At 44.6% G+C, this 3,090-nt stretch overlaps 1 pseudogene; it reads right to left on the bottom strand.

Moving 5' to 3' along the window:
• Nucleotides 1-232: 232 nt before the first annotated feature.
• On the bottom strand, nucleotides 233-2,829 carry LOC139006225 (Y-box-binding protein 1 pseudogene; annotated as a pseudogene).
• Between the last annotated feature and the right edge of the window lie 261 nt (nucleotides 2,830-3,090).

The following is a 3,090-nucleotide window of genomic DNA, read 5'->3' as shown; positions in this document are numbered from 1 at the left end:
AAACAAAAATACATTTGCCATTACCAAAAAGCAATCTCTAAAAAGAATAAAATGATGAAAAATAGTAAAAATAAACAAAAACAAAAAAACCCCTGCTGTATAGAGAATGCAGATATTTCTAGTTATCTGGTCAATGGGCAAAAAGCAAGCACTTAACGTCTTCAGCTCTAACCTTTTGTTCATGTCTTATTGTTGGAATTTCATATTCATGTCTGCGTGTGGGATGACTAAGCTAGGTGATGACAGAGACGGTAAGCCGGCATTTACTCAGCCTGCCTTGCTGAGCCTTGAGAGCCAACAAATTCTCAGCTAGTGGATCTGATGCTTTAGTCTGTTTGCCGCCATGTGGTTTAGGGTTTCCTGGGAGTCTGTGTCAGTCAGTAACAGGTTGCGGTGGCGGGATCGACGTTGAGGTGGCTGCTGACCTTGGGTCTCATGGCCTTGATTTTCCTTATCTTCTTCATTGCTGTCCTCTCTAGGCTGTCCTTGGCGAGGAATCAGGGTCTATAGCCCCCACACATATTCTGTCTCACTGGTCTACCTTGCTCCCCTGCCCCCTGGTTGTCAGCACCCTCTGCCCCTCCTCCCTGCACAGGTGGGCTGCAAGACTGTGGGTGATGCCCAGAGGGTCTCCCACTGCAGTAAGGTGGGAATCGCAGCCTGCAGCAAGGCCAGGGTTGTTGGGCCTGGCTTTCGGGAGCTCTCTGATCTCTTGTGCTTTTCTCCACTCGCTATTCTGGTGATTCTGCTGGTAATTGCGTGGAGAGCCCTGTGAGGTGGATAATGTCTATGATGGCTACAGCCTGCTGCACATTTCCTGCCTTGCCTTGAACTCCACCAGGGCCTATGGCATTGGCTGCCTCCGCACCTATTTCTCCTTTAACATCAAACTCTCTCCATCTCCCACTGCAAAGGTGCCTCCTGGAGTCACCCATCTTTATAGCTGCCTGGTGTGCAAATACATCTTCCTTGGTGTCATTCCTGTTAATGTAACCACATCCGTTTCTTACATTGAATCATTTCACTGTTCCCCAAACCTTCATCGTGATGACCTCCTTGTTCCCGCTGGCAGGCACCACTGATGGGCCACCCCTCCCTGTGCTGCTGCCCATGGTGCCAGGCTTGGTGTCTGGTGGCTGCTAAGTCTCCAGGCTGCTCCCTGGGTGTGATGGTAACTGGGCTGGCTGCCAGAGCTCCCTGGCGGCCACTCGAAACTTAAAATCTGGGTTGAAAGTGCATTTCACAGAACCTGACTAGTTTTATAAAACAAAGCAAAACCTTTTGAAAAAAGTATAATGTTCTCCCAAATTCAAAATGTGTACAAAAATATGAATCTCTGACTTTAATTTTTGGAATGTTTTTCCCCCAGCAACTAGCTATAAAACTTCCACCATGTGAACTGAGAACTGTTCTTGCCAGCATATTTTAACATTTTATTTTAAAATGCTGAACTCCTCCCCAGCAACATGTAGCCTTAAATCAACAGTGTCAGCAGTTCAAACTCCAAACCCCCCATATGGGATGTGGAGCAAACTGTATCTGAAACCTACTCCAAGATAGAGCATACACAAGACACCCTTGAGTAATCCACATTCTCATTCTCAAGATGGTCTCTTACAAAATGTAGGCCCAGACATAACAAGCTCATTTTTCTAATCCAAATTCTAATTCAAGTCCAAGAAGTGTATTCGTTTGCATGAAATATTCTTTTGAAGAAGTTCCTCCCAGGTGAAGAATTTTAAATATTCTTCTCTCAACAGTGGAGGCAGATAAATGACTTTGGCTGGTGCAGGGTTACATTTCTCACAGGCAGGATATTCCAAATGGTTTCTTATTCTATGGGATCAATAAACAGCCACACTCTTATGCATAAAGCTGTCTCAGTCTCACCAAGGCTAACACAGACCATTTCTTGAGCTTCCCCCAAGGTGGAGCCTTAAAAAATACTGACATCTCTGAAATGTGTACAGTAACAAAAGCAAGAAAAGGATGAAGATGAGAGAGACGAACTCACCTGCAGACTTGTTCTCAAGGCGTTGAGTGCAGCTCAGGCTTTCTTCTTGTGCAGAAGAGGCACAGACCAAAATTAACTCTGTCAGCAAGAACAAGCCCAGAGGTGGTGGGGGGGAAGGGGGCGCAATCGGGAGAAAAGGAGACATATAGAATACTTTAAACAATAATAATATAAAAAAGGAATAAGCCAAGATTTCTGTCACAGTCATCTTCACCCCCAGACAGTTCCTAGAAGAAAAACAGCCAGTGTGCAGGGCAATCACTGTTAGTTACAAAACCCTCAAAGGACCTTAGACCAGCGGAAGAATATTTCAGTGCTGTAATCTCCATGTATCCACTTCCTTAGGCCTGAGGTTCGAGTGGCTGCGCTCCCAGTCCATGCAGGCCTCTGCCAGTGCCTGTCCATGAGTTCTGACTATTGGCTCCACAGCCCATTCACCCCTGAGGACCAGGGTACCCATGGCCTCACACGTTTCTCTTTATACCATTTCCTTCTGGACCCAGAATCATGAGAAAATTTGCCTATCTACTTCCTGGAAGGTTTTATGGAAACACGTGCTCTTTTCAAAAATAGGATGACATTTTCTAAGAAGCTTAGTGAAAAGGTAGGATCAGAACCAATCTGTCATCCTCTTTCATTGGCATCTTCTAGCTCCTTCCCTATATCACTGTGACTGAAAATACATTGGCCTTAAGTCCAGGAAGTTAGGCCTCCTATTGGGTTTGCTTCCCCCAAACGCTTCCAGCAAATTACAGAGAAGTGCAGTTGAGAAGATCAGCTTGGGCTTCTGCAAATACAGCCATTTTGGCAACCATGCTTGTCCAATTATTCAACCATGGAAGAACCTTCTATCAGTATTGCTATTGAATAGATGAATGCTCAGTGAAAATATAAAACTCATGGAAAACCATAGTTAAGAATGCAGAAGACCAGCAGTGACAATAAAACACATCCACAAGACAGTATCCTTGGAGCTCTCTAACCAAATGGGAAAAGAGAATTAGAAATACAGTAATAGCATCCAATAGTAGATATTTATTGAGAGTCTACAGTGTGCCAACCAATATTCTAGATTC

Source organism: Myotis yumanensis, unplaced genomic scaffold (assembly GCF_028538775.1).
Source record: "Myotis yumanensis isolate MYYU_CA2020_CCGP unplaced genomic scaffold, mMyoYum1.0.hap1 SCAF_3, whole genome shotgun sequence".
NCBI lineage: Eukaryota > Metazoa > Chordata > Mammalia > Chiroptera > Vespertilionidae > Myotis > Myotis yumanensis.
This window is presented reverse-complemented; position numbering and strand designations above follow the sequence as displayed.